Here is a 14,083-nt window from a genome sequence, read left to right as displayed (position 1 = left end):
AAGATGATATTCAAGTTACGTAGAATACCTATATATAATTCAAAGGTCCCATAATTTACGGAGGAAATCAAGAAATATATCAGACAAAATCTAATATAATAAGTATAATAGCGACAAGATTAGTCTATATGTAATAGGTGCAATAATTGCAGTAAGATGTTGGTGGATCAAAAATGATAAGCAGTGAGAAGTAGTGATTGGTCGCGACTAGTAGTGAGAGGCGACGTTGAGTAGTAGTATGCAACGATAAATAGCAAGGAGTAGTAGTATAAGATGATGAGTATGTCCAGGCAGTGTCTTCGTAGTGCCAAGTAGAAATCAGGGGTGACGGACAGTGTCGGGTAGTGACGAATTGTGACGTGATTACATGCTCCTTATAGGTTATAATAATAATTAAATCGTACAGTGTAAATTTCTACTCATATTTGAAATTAAACGGTTTATGTTCTAAACGGTATTTATCCAAGTAACCTACTTGACTCGCTCCCAATTCCTTATTTTGCGATGTCAGAACTTCTATATGAGTTACCGTAATGTAATCCCGGTCATCACATTACTCTATCTCACATTTTCATTCGACGTCACTCCATAAGTTCAAGATGGCGTAGTCAACTTAATTTACTGATTTATCAGTTTTGGACAGCAACTAGACATGTCAACTTATCAAGCTTATAACTCATGGCAATTAACATTTTCAGATGTTAACATGCAAATGAAATATGTCAAGGAACATATGAAATAACATAATACAGAAGATAAAAGCCTCAATAAATTTTTAATTCACTCTAGGTAATTATTTCTAGCACTAAAACAGTTTCGGTACACTTTAACGTATGAATCTTCGTTTAAATATATCGGGAGCATTACAAAAGCTTTTGATGCAATTCTTAAGTCTAACATGCATGATTTTTCACAAGAATTACAGTAGTACACTTTTCATTAGCTAATTCAATAAACACATATCTCAAAGAATTCGGATTTCAATTATAAACTAGTCAAAACTTCGATTTAGCATATCTTAAGCATACGGTAACGAAATCAAGTGAAATCAAAGCCTAAAGTTAATAGTTTTTTGAAATCTAAACATCTAAACATGTTGCATGATCAGATCAAAATTCAACTCTCATAAGATCCTTGAGAATACAATTTGTTTTTTTTTCTTCATGTAAACAATATCAATTGATCAAATTAACGACTAACAACGAGTAATAACACAATCAATTGAGCACTAGACTTGATTACACTATGTAATTGAATAAAATTAGATTTAATTGAATTGGGGTTAATGTAATTATACCTCAAAACACAATTTGTTTATACTAGCGCGTAGAGAACGACGATCGGAGCAAGATTGATCAAACGAGTAAGAGCAAACAAGCAAGTTTGATGGTTGATTTGTGTGTGTGTGTGTTTGATGTGAAGAAGAAGAGAGGGAGGGGGAATGAGCTTCACTTTTGTGAATGTAGGATGGAATGAGGGTGTAATAATTGTTTAGAGAATTATCTAGTTAGTTATTTAGTGTTTAAAAATCTAAAGTCAACAAACATGGGCCTATAACTAATAGTCAACATGCATGGGCTAATCATGAGACCAAGGATGATGATGTAGTGACCCGAACTTTTCCATGTTTATATATATTAATTGAGATTGATATTTACATGACTAAATGTTTCTAACGTGTTAAGCAATCAAACTTGTTAAGACTTGATTAATTGAAATAGGTTTCATATAGACAATTGACCACCCAAGTTGACCGGTGATTCACGAACGTTAAAACTTGTAAAAACTATACGATGACATATATATGGTTATATATAGTTAACATGATTTTATTATAAGTATGTATCTCATTAGGTATTTTAACAATGAGTTATATACATAAAAATGAGACTATTAAATTAAGAAACTCGAAAACGATATATATAACGATTATCGTTATAACAACGTCTTACTAGGTACATACGAATCATATTAAGATATTGATACACTTGGTTAATTATGTTAAATGATAAGTAAATATATTATTAAGTGTATTAACAATGAAATACATATGTAAAAATAAGACTACTAACTTAATGATTTCGAAACGAGACATATATGTAACGATTATCGTTGTAACGACATTTAACTGTATATATATCATACTAAGATATATTATATATCATAATATCATGATAATATAACAATTTAACATCTCATTTGTTATAATAAATAATGGGTTAACAACATTTAACAAGATCGTTAACCTAAAGGTTTCAAAACAACATTTACATGTAACGACTAACGATGACTTAACGACTCAGTTAAAATGTATATACATGTAGTGTTTTAATATGTATTCATACACTTTTGAAAGACTTCAAGACACTTATCAAAATACTTCTACTTAACAAAAATGCTTACAATTACATCCTCGTTCAATTTCATCATCAATTCTACTCGTATGCACTCGTATTCGTACTCATACAATACACAGCTTTTAGATGTATGTACTATTGGTATATACACTCCAATGATCAGCTCTTAGCAGCCCATGTGAGTCACCTAACATATTTGGGAACCATCATTTGGCAACTAGCATGAAATATCTCATAAAATTACAAAAATATGAGTAATCATTCATGACTTATTTACATGAAAACAAAATTACATATCCTTTATATCTAATCCATACACCAACGACCAAAAACACCTACAAACACTTTCATTCTTCAATTTTATTCATCTAATTGATCTCTCTCAAGTTTTATCTTCATGTTCTAAGTGTTCTTCATAAATTCCAAAAGTTCTAGTTTCATAAAATCAAGAATACTTCCAAGATTGCAAGTTTACTTCCAAGTTTTCTAAATCCATTCCAAGTAATCATCCAAGATCAAGAAACCTTTGTTACTTACAGTAGGTTATCTTTTTAATACAAGGTAATAATCATATTAAAACTTTAATTCAATTTCTATAACTATAACAATCTTATTTCGAGTGGAAATCTTACTTGAAATTGTTTTCGTGTCATGATTCTGCTTCAAGAACTTTCAAGCCATCCAAGGATCCTTTGAAGCTAGATCTATTTTTATCATTTCCAGTAGGTTTATCCAAGGAACTTGAGGTAGTAATGATGTTCATAACATCATTCTATTCATACATATAAAGCTATCTTATTAAAAGGTTTAAACTTGTAATCACTAGAACATAGTTTAGTTAATTCTAAACTTGTTCGCAAATAAAAGTTAATCCTTCTAACTTGACTTTTAAAATCAACTAAACACATGTTCTATATCTATATGATATGCTAACTTAATGATTTAAAACCTGGAAACACGAAAAACACCGTAAAACCGGATTTACGCCGTCGTAGTAACACCGCGGGCTGTTTTGGGTTAGTTAATTAAAAACTATGATAAACTTTGATTTAAAAGTTGTTATTCTGGGAAAATGATTTTTATTATGAACATGAAACTATATCCAAAAATCATGGTTAAACTCAAAGTGGAAGTATGTTTTCTAAAATGGTCATCTAGACGTCGTTCTTTCGACTGAAATGACTACCTTTACAAAAATGACTTGTAACTTATATTTCTGACTATAAACCTATACTTTTTCTGTTTAGATTCATAAAATATAATTCAATATGAAATCATAGCAATTTGATTCACTCAAAACGGATTTAAAATGAAGAAGTTATGGGTAAAACAAGATTGGATAATTTTTCTCATTTTAGCTACGTGAAAATTGGTAACAAATCTATTCCAACCATAACTTAATCAACTTGTATTGTATATTATGTAATCTTGAGATACCATAGACACGTATACAATGTTTCGACCTATCATGTCGACACATCTATATATATTTCGGAACAACCATAGACACTCTATATGTGAATGTTGGAGTTAGCTATACAGGGTTGAGGTTGATTCCAAAATATATATAGTTTGAGTTGTGATCAATACTGAGATATGTATATACTGGGTCGTGGATTGATTCAAGATAATATATATCGATTTATTTCTGTACATCTAACTGTGGACAACTAGTTGTAGTTTACTAACGAGGACAGCTGACTTAATAAACTTAAAACATCAAAATGTATTAAAAGTGTTGTAAATATATTTTGAACATACTTTGATATATATGTACATATTTGTTATAGGTTCGTGAATCGACCAGTGGCCAAGTCTTACTTCCCGACGAAGTAAAAATCTGTGAAAGTGAGTTATTGTCCCACTTTTAAAATCTAATATTTTTGGGATGAGAATACATGCAGGTTTTATAAATGATTTACAAAATAGACACAAGTACGTGAAACTACATTCTATGGTTGAATTATCAAAATCGAATATGCCCCTTTTTATTAAGTCTGGTAATCTAAGAATTAGGGAACAGACACCCTAATTGACGCGAATCCTAAAGATAGATCTATTGGGCCTAACAAACCCCATCCAAAGTACCGGATGCTTTAGTACTTCGAAATTTATATCATATCCGAAGGGTGTCCCGGAATGATGGGGATATTCTTAAATATGCATCTTGTTAATGTCGGTTACCAGGTGTTCACCATATGAATGATTTTTATCTCTATGTATGGGATATGTATTGAAATATGAAATCTTGTGGTCTATTATTATGATTTGATAATATATAGGTTAAACCTATAACTCACCAACATTTTTGTTGACATTTTAAGCATGTTTATTCTCAGGTGATTATTAAGAGCTTCCGCTATCGCATACTTAAATAAGGACGAGATTTGGAGTCCATGCTTGTATGACATTGTGTAAAAACTGCATTCAAGAAACTTTTTTTCGTTGTAACATATTTGTATTGTAAGCCATTATGTAATGGTCGTGTGTAAACAGGATATTATAGATTATCATTATTTGATAATCTACGTAAAGCTTTTTAAACCTTTATTGACGAAATAAAGGTTATGGTTTGTTTTAAAATGAATGCAGTCTTTGAAAAACGTCTCATATAGAGGTCAAAACCTCGCAACGAAATCAATTAATATGGAACGTTTTTAATCAATAAGAACGGGACATTTCAGATGAGGTATGAGGTCACGGCCATGTGGCCTCAGGCTCGGGTTTCGGGCTCGTTTTGTGTAAAAGCTCGTTCGCGTGTGGTTCGTTTTGAGTGCCGTTAACCGTACCAAATCTCCGGAACGTTAACTAGTCATTGAAACAAAATCACCGTGTTTAATTCATTAAGCAAATAATAAATTAAATATCTTTCTTAAGTTCAATAATTATTAACAATAATTATTCTATCGTTTTTCTGAGTTCCGTTAACTGAAAAGTTTTCTAGGCGATTAACTTTAATCGTGTCGTTTCTAGTTTAATTCGTCCATCGAATTAAGTTCACTAATTAATATAACATATTAATTCAAGTAATCCACTAAGGATCAAGTACGCATTTAATTTCTTTAAATACAAAAAAAAAGTTTCACGTAAGTTCCGTTAACTAACTAACGGACAGTTAACTAAAGTAACGGAAAAAGTTGGGTTGTTACAATCGCTCACAACAAGCTTAACCCATATAATGTGTTAGTAGTAGATGAAAACGAGACAATTATCTGGAACGTCACATTGTTCGGAATTGACTAGGGAATCGAGAGGCACGTATCTTTTAAACAAATCTTGTAAGTTTATAATTTTTATGATACTGATATTTTTTTATTTTTTTTGCTTGTCAGATGCAGATGCAGATGCAGATGCAGATGCAGATTGGTTCTCCGTAGTGCGATTGGCGCTTAACTTCACTTCAGATGGTTTTCACGAATTCCTGGATGAATCTGCTAAGGAAAAGTACCCCAAATTGGCTCTTAAAGATGATGAAAAATAAATGTTAAAATCATTCCAAATTCCCGAACTAGAAGATGGTGTAGAGATGTTGACTGACCAATCTAAGAGGTATGATAAACTAGGGTGTTCAATATTGGGTTTGAAACCGTTTAACCCGAAAACTAAACCGAATTTGAAAAACCTTTTCGGATCGATCGGAACTAAAACCATATATGTATATACATATGTACATATACATATATACATATGTGCATATATATAGATATGTACATGTACATATGTATATATATGTACATATGTATATAGAGATGTTGACTGACCAATCTAAGAGGTATGATAAACTAGGCCACTAGGGTGTTCAATATTTGGTTTGAAACCGTTTAACCCGAAAACTAAACCGAATTTGAAAAACCGGTTTTCGGATCGATCGGAACTAAAACCATATATGTGTGTATATATATATATATATATATATATATATATATATATATATATATATATATATATATATATATATATATATATATAGGGAGAGGGAGAGAGAGAGAGAGAGATGTACATGTACATACATGTATATATAGATGTACATTTATGTATATATATGTACATATGTATATGTGTGTATATATATGTACATATGTATATGTGTGTGTGTGTGTGTGTGTGTGTATATATATATATATATATATATATATATATATATATATATATATATATACAGTGGTAGGATCAAGAGGGAAGTAGCCAATCGGGGGGAAGCAAAAACTTTTTTTTAGTTTTTTCGTTTTTTGAAAAACTTTGTTCACGAACATTATAGATGAGATGAAAATATGAACATTTAGTAGAGACACTTTGTGATAAATGTTTTTATTTTGGCGAGAAAACGCTCGAAGAAGTAATATATAACAATTATCGTGTTTTTCGAGCGTATATTGAGGTTTTAGCTATTAGGGTTTAGATATTAGGGTTTATAGGGTTTAGAAATTTAGGGTTTAGGGTTTAGATTTAGGGTTTAGATTTAGGATTTAGATTGAGTTTTTAACACGAACGGTTTAGAGTTTAGGGTTTAGGGTTTAGGGTTTGGTGTTTTGGGTTTATGGAATAAACCCAAAACACCAAACCTTAAACCCTAAGCCCTAAACTCTAAATCGGGCTAAATTTTACTTCACAAAATATGAAAAAAAAAACGTTCATATTCTTCACAAACAATATTATCTTGAATGTTATTTTTGTCGGTCATTTTCCCGCCTAAATAATAACATTCATCACGAAGTGTCTCTTCTAAATGTTCATATTTTCGTGTGATCTTGATGCCGGAAAAAAAAATTCCAAAAAAAAAAACGAATTTTTTTTTTTTGCTTCCCCCCGCTTCCCCCCGATTGGTTACTTCTCCATTGATTATATATATATATATATATATATATATATATATATATATATATATATATATATATATATATATATATATGGGGTAATTTTTGATCAAAACGATTTCAAATTTCCACCATCTGTTGACACACTTACCCATATTACTATTAGTAGGACTATATAGTCAGTTTCATACATAAACTATCCACATTTCAACCTCTTATACTTGATTAAATACATTTTTTTTTCGGCATATATATATATATATATATATATATATATATATATATATATATATATATATATATATATATATATATATATATAAAGATCGTAAAAATTTTGTGGTACACACAAAGGACAATAATTGAAAGGTCTCGCTCTGATCGTTCTACAAACATTGAACGATAATATTGGAAGAGAGCGAGCACATTGAAATTGTAAAAGACAAAACACTAGACCAAACCTAAATTTAAAATATACATAAAACCGATCTCGTATCTAACACCGCATTCATCACTCAAACAAACTCACTTAAACCGTAATTCTTGTTATGGAGGAATGGTATGCATTTTTTATTTTTTTTTAACTTTCCTTGCGATAAATTATTTGTTAACTATTCTCTTAAAGCTGAACATTTCGTTCAAATTGTCTTTTTGGAGTAGCTTCCATTACACATAGATTCACTCAGTTTTGTCAATCACCTACAATAATTAAATATATTTATTGTTTTTGTGTATTAATAAGATTGAGAACTTAAGTGTCATAAGCGTAAGGAGAGAGTGGTTTAAGGGGCCAAAATGGCTAAATTCAGCGTGTTAATTAAGGACATTTGAGTTCTTTTTTCGGTTTCATGTTTCTTGACTCGTAATTTCGATGTTAGTACTTAATTGTATTGTCTACTTAGTTTTGGTTAGTTTTTAGTTTAGGTTAGGTGAGACTCGGTATAGATAGTTCGTTGTGGCCGCTTTCTAGGTATGAGCCTCACCGGTTATCCGGTTTTGTACTGCTTGTTGAATTTGTTTTCTTTTCGAAAACGTATTCCGTTTTATATAAGTTTTCGTTATTTTCTCCGAAAAAAAAAATTAAGTGTCATAGTCTTCTGCTATACTTTACTTTAAAAATGCAACTCGAGATTATTAAGTTTTTCTACTGATTATTTTGGTTACGGTTACTGATAACTAGATAACCTTTTGTATACGAAGATCATTTACAGTTGACTTTTGTTCAAGTTGGTCAACTGATTTCTTTAGTTTATCCTTCTCAGTTTCAAGTTCCTTCACTTGTACCACCATTTTTGCCACTTTTTCTTTCAGATCATCTCTTTCTAAACTTGTTCTTTTTTTGACTTCTTGGAAACTTGGATTTCGTTCATGATCTCAAAAATCTGTGTTAATATATGCCCATGATCTTCTTCAAATTTTACCATTAATGAATCCATGCCATTTTTTATCTCATTAACTTTCTCTTTAATCTCCTTTTCAACACTTTCTTTATATTCTTTGCAATCTGCAATCGTGTTTGATCTTCTTTGCCTGCATATTCGCCTTCTTTTTCATTTAATGTTTGTTCTGTTACATGAAGCTTTTGATTTGTGAGGCGTATTTTGACTTCAAGGTTTCTGACATTTTCAGTCGAAGTCAACATATCCTCTCCTTTGGTTTCTGGTTCTCCTTTTAAATCTTCAATCTTCTCATCCATATGTTCAACTATTTGTTCCTTTCCAATCAAAGTTGTTTCCACTTCTTGAATTTGTAATTCAAGATTGTTCTGTTTTTCATTTTAGAATTGCTTCTCTAACTCATCTTCCAAACTGGTCATTAAAGTCAACTCCTTTTCCAGTTCGTTGACTTTGGCTTTATAGTCTTCTATCTCTAACACTGTTTTTGCTTGGTCTTTTGACTTTCTTTCAAGGTCTTCTTTCAAACTTTCAATCACAATTATAAGTTCTGAAAGTTCAACACCTTTTTTCAAAAGTTGTGATTCAGATTCGTTTTTCAAATTGGCCAAAGATTCAAGTTCCAATTCTAATTCTTTGACCTTTGACTCTAAACGTTCCTTTATCTTCCACAGTTTTTAATTGATCTTTTGACTTGTTTTCAAAGTTCTTGTTTTAAACTTCGACTCAAGATTAAAAGTTCTGAAATTTCAGTACCCTTTTTCTTGAGTTGTATATCTAAATCAATTTTCATGGTGTTTAAAGATTCAAGCTTTAATTCAAGATTATTAAGCTTTTCTACTGATCATTTTGGTTACAGTTCGGATTTTATTTACGATTTTCGGTTTCGATTCTGTTTTAATTCTGAATCCGGTTTTCGGCTTTTCTCTAAAAAAGTTCAAAACCGAATACACCGATTTTGATTACACTAAAAAAACCAAAAACCAAAAACCGAACCGATAAACACCTTGATGATAGATCATTATTTTGAGTGGATTGTAACGTTTGACGTATGACTTGATTACTGAAAGTTTACTTTCAATCTTATGCAGGGAATTGAAGAAAATAGATAATAATATGTTTGTTCAAGACGTAGAGCTACTAGAAGAACAGGTGAGACACCATTACCCGCATTTGCTACATGTGATCTACGTGCAAGTTTATAAATGGTGGAGGAAAGGATTCCTAAAAGAGTTCGGTTGTAGGTTTTGAAGAGTACTATTATTAGTTAAAGTTACTTGAATTTTGTTGGTCCTGTTTAAGGATGTAATATGTTGGCTGTTATGGTTTTTTTTTTTTTTTAGAAGTCAGGACTGGTCAAGGCTTCCTTTATCAATGGGGTGTTTTACCATTGCAGTTGCCTGTTTTGTTTTCCCCTGATAGATGACAATATGCTACAAAGCTTATTCCTGAAATGTGATGATGATAATAGTTTTTTAAAGGAACTGTTTGTTCTTTTCACTATAAATCATATGTAATACGCTATTAAAAAATGCCGTTCTATACAATTTATAAAATGTTTTCTAAAATATTTTTTACATAAATTTTTTTAAATTAGTGATGTCGGTAACCCCATGAGTGTAAACCTAAACTCACCACTGTATTGAGGGGTCAGATGTGATGCATTTGGCACCGTAGTTTTGCCACACGTGCTTTTCTGTATTTTAAAATAATATTTACATTTACAATTCACTATAGGGTAAACTAGGTTTCGTACCCTCGTTTCGCGTTGGGGGTTCGGTTTTCAATGTATCTTATTGCGTTTAGTTTGTAAAATTATTTTGTGGCTAACGATGATGTCGTTGAAGCGCAACTCGAGTCGAACTAAAAGGTATAGCTCGTGAGAGATTTAAATGTTATGTTAAATTAACCATATATGTACATCTCCGCGTTTCGCTATGGAATTTTCGACTTTTAAAAATTTAACGCAAAATCAACGTGTATGAAAAGTACCCCAATTATTTAGCGTTTTTTAAAAAGCGTCCGTTTTGCGTATAGTTAGTGACATTGTGTTCCTAAAATTATTTCGAGTTTAACGATTAAATGTTATGTTAAATTAACAATATATGTACATCTCCGCGTTTCGCTATGGAACTGTCGACTTTTAAAAATTTAACGCAAAATCAACGTATATGAAAAGTACTCCAAATATTTAGCTTTTTTTAAAAAGCGTCCGTTTTGCGTATAGTTAGTGACATTGTGTTCCTAAAATTATTTCGAGTATAACAATGGTGTCGGAAAAATTTAACTCGTTGCGAGCGAGAAGATATGACCCGTTGAAGATTTGGGGGAGTTTATTTAAAAATTTTTATAAAAATTGTCATTTGACACTTTACCCCCTGTTTGGGGGGTCGATTTGAATTGTTGAAAGAAGTCTGGGGTTTTTGTTGGTGAAATGAAATTTAAATGCTAAAAAAAAAGCGAAAAGTCAGAAATACCCTTGGGTACTATTCACTTCCAGTATGTCTTTTAGATATGTAGGTATAATACTCTCAATCTTTTTTATTTTTTTAAAGCCAGAAAATTTTATTATTAATTATGAAATATACAATACATTGGATTGGATTGGTCAGACCCATATTCGATAACTATCCTATGGGAATTACAATTTACAAACGATCACTCGATATCAAGTCTCACGTTCAGGGGACTTGATTACTCGAGGTTTTACCTTCTATGGAGGAGTCAATGTGCTTAGTCATAGGGGGTTCCTTGCTTACCTAAAAAAGAAAAAAAAAAAAAGAAAAAAAATACAAACTAGCTGCGCATGAGATTTAACCCACAGATTAGAGATGAGCAATTTAAACCCACAACTAAAAGGCTATTCGACCCGTGTATTATTTGATATGATGCTGCTCTAAGTAAAAATTCAACCAATACCGTTACGGTTATTCATTGACGAAACGTAATGGTCGGGTTTGATTAATCATTGACGTCACTCCAAAGATGTCTTCTTAAACCTTTTCAAAATCCAATCAAAGTTTTGGTGGTAAAAGTTCTGGGTTGGATCTGGGTCCTAGTTGGCGCAAGTTCGAATCCATGGGATTTTTTCAAGAATTCTGTTGTAGTGATAAAAGTGTATGTCTCAAGCTACTCGGTTTAATTTAAAGCATATCGGGTACCCAATGCGGCGATGGTGCGTGAAGAGTTTCCTCCTGTAGAGACCCGTCCCAATCCATCTGAACGAAGTCATCAACATTTGATCCCTTTGCTATGATCGACTCCAAGTAATGTCCTTAAAATGAGCAAATGCACAGCGGAAGATTTCTTTCATACCTGAGAATAAACATGCTTTAAAGTGTCAACCAAAAGGTTGGTGAGTTCATAGGTTTATCTTAAACAATCATTTTAATAATTTCAATAGACCACAAGATTTCATTTTTCATCAACAATCTGGGCAGGTGTGCTCCATGCTATAAAATCATTCATATGGATTGAACACCTGGTAATCGACATTCACAAGATGCATATAGAATATCCCCATCATTCCGGGACATCCTTCGGACATGATAAATTTCGAAGTACTAAAGCATCCGCAACAATGGATGGGGCTTGTTGGGCCCGATAGATCTATCTTTAGGATTCGCGTCAATTAGGGGACAGTTCCCTAATTCTTAGATTACCAGACTAAAAGGGGCATATTCGATTTCGATCATTCAACCATATAATGTAGTTTCGATTACTTGTGTCTATTTCGTCAAACATTTATAAAAGCGCATGTATTCTCAGTGCCAAAAATATATATTGAAAAAGCATTTAAAAAGGGAGCAAATGAAAACTTACTATACGATATTTTGTAGTAAAAATATGCATACGACGGAACTGAAAATGAAGGGTTGGCCTCGGATTCACGAACCTATATCAAGTATATATATTAACACATATAATCACATAATTCTCCCTACATAATATTTATATATTAAGTGTTGTAGTTATATAAATATATATATATATATATATATATATATATATATATATATATATATATATATATATATATATATATATATATATATATATATATATATATACTTTATTTATATTTTATATCTTCAGTTATATTTTATATATAGTTATTTTGTAAATAATCAATATTCATATATATAGTTATATTACAATATATATATATATATATATATATATATATATATATATATATATATATATATATATATATATATATATATATATATATATATTTGTAGGTGGTATTATATCAAAAATCAGTAATTTGTTATATGTAATATTTATATAATAATGTTATTATGTTTGTAGTAAAAATAGAAATACTGTAATAATAATAATAATAATACTAATGATAATAATAGTGATAATAAATAATGTAAATAAAATTATATATAAAAATCATGTTAATGAAAATAATAATAATGATAGTAATAATGATAATAATAATGATAGTTATAATTTCAATTAAAATATTAATTCTAATGTTAATGATAATAACAATAATAATAACCATAGTAATAATAATAATAATAATAATAATAATAATAATAATAATAATAATAATAATAATAATAATAGTAATAATAATAATAATGAGTAATAAGTAACTACCTCAAAGAAGTAGTCCTAAAAAAATGCCCAAGTCCGGGTTTGAACCCGCGACGTCCCGCTAACCCGATAACAACCTAAACGTCTTTGGTTCATCAACATAAATCATAACCTCACGATCATCAATAATGATCATCAATATCTTAACCGATCATCATCATCATTTGTTATCTCAACATGTAACATCATCAACAATTAAATGTTGTGTTTTTTTGTTGCGAGTAGTAGCCAGAAAAATATACGATTTGTTATTGCAATCATGGCCCTATATATTTCATCTCAAAAGAATATGGCAGCCCAACTGAAAGTATCGGCCCAACAGGATAGAAGCTTCGGCCCAATTATAAAATCATAACAGCCCAGCCTAGTTAAATTTTAGTTGTAGGGATCGGTTTCTGTACGTTAACTCGACGGTAACAGTTCATAGGGGTGTTTGGTTAAATTGTTTAAATGGAATAACTTTACGTACCTGTATCCCACTATCTTAATTAATATTCCAAGCGGGGTTTCGGTTTAGGGGTTGTCGGCTACAAGGTAGAAAAGCACACAACCAATTGAGTAATCTTTTCATTCCTTATATTTTGTTAGAAAATAACAAAGCAATCAGGAAGTAAAATAATACATGGGTTTGCAGGTGGTTTTGCAAGTTTTGAGGAGTACCTTCGATGGTGGTCTTTGTTCGGTTTAGATGTAAATGGTGGAATTTGAGAGTGGTTTTTGGTTGATGTTTTTGCTCGACCCAAAACAGGAAAAAGTATAGTTGCAGCAGCGAAAAGAATTGGTGGAAGTGGTGGTTTTAAGGGTGGCCGAAGGTGGTGGTTTTTATGGTGATGGTTTGCAGACGTGGAAACAAGTAACAAACACAGCATAGCTACGGTGGTGGTGATGGTTAAAAGAAAACAAA

This window comes from Rutidosis leptorrhynchoides, chromosome 8 (assembly GCF_046630445.1).
Source record: "Rutidosis leptorrhynchoides isolate AG116_Rl617_1_P2 chromosome 8, CSIRO_AGI_Rlap_v1, whole genome shotgun sequence".
Classification (NCBI taxonomy): Eukaryota; Viridiplantae; Streptophyta; class Magnoliopsida; order Asterales; family Asteraceae; genus Rutidosis; species Rutidosis leptorrhynchoides.
This window is presented reverse-complemented; position numbering follows the sequence as displayed.